This window comes from Frankliniella occidentalis, unplaced genomic scaffold (genome assembly GCF_000697945.3).
Source record: "Frankliniella occidentalis isolate FOCC.00 unplaced genomic scaffold, Focc_3.1 Scaffold15, whole genome shotgun sequence".
NCBI lineage: Eukaryota > Metazoa > Arthropoda > Insecta > Thysanoptera > Thripidae > Frankliniella > Frankliniella occidentalis.
This window is the reverse complement of record NW_026267145.1, coordinates 2,217,645-2,218,153: the sequence shown is the minus strand read 5'-3', so window position 1 is coordinate 2,218,153 and position 509 is coordinate 2,217,645. Positions and strand designations below refer to the sequence as shown.

The window sequence follows — 509 nt, the reverse complement described above, 5'->3', positions numbered from 1 at the left end:
GGGGGGGAGGGGGGCGGGGGCAGCTGTTAGCAACGCGGAGAGGCTGGGACGGGGCGCGTCGGAGCGCTGTGGACCAAGAAAGCGGTTTCCAGCTCTGGGGTCGCGACCACATCTGGGGTAAAATTTTGGCGGTCGCGGTGGCATCTAATGGGGGGTCTGTGGCCTGCCCAGCACACATACATACAGCGGTTTTGTACCGATAATTGCTTTTAATTCGAGCGGCTTCGGCTAACGGATGGGAAAGACCAGGCACAAATTTATTTGCATGAATTCACTGTAGGTTTTCCAAGCAGTGCCCTTCCCTCCCAATAGAAACCGCGTCTGGGGGCACCCAGAGGGGGAGGGAAGCCAGGGAGCGTCCGACGACGGGATGGCAACCCGAGAAGCATGGCCAGCGCAGTGAGGTCACGGCCCCCGCGCGTCACCACGCCCCGCTGCACCAGAGCTGCTGCGTCATCGAAATTCGGTACCAGTCAGCAAGTCAAGTCACAGCTCTCTTTGACACCGTC

The 509-nt window shown here is 60.1% G+C and overlaps 1 protein-coding gene across 1 annotated transcript in view; it reads right to left on the bottom strand.

The window, feature by feature from the left end:
• The window catches only part of LOC113212703 (PRL-1 phosphatase), a gene marked incomplete in the record, with an annotated part of 33,024 nt that overhangs the window by 18,180 nt on the left and 14,335 nt on the right, over positions 1 to 509 (bottom strand).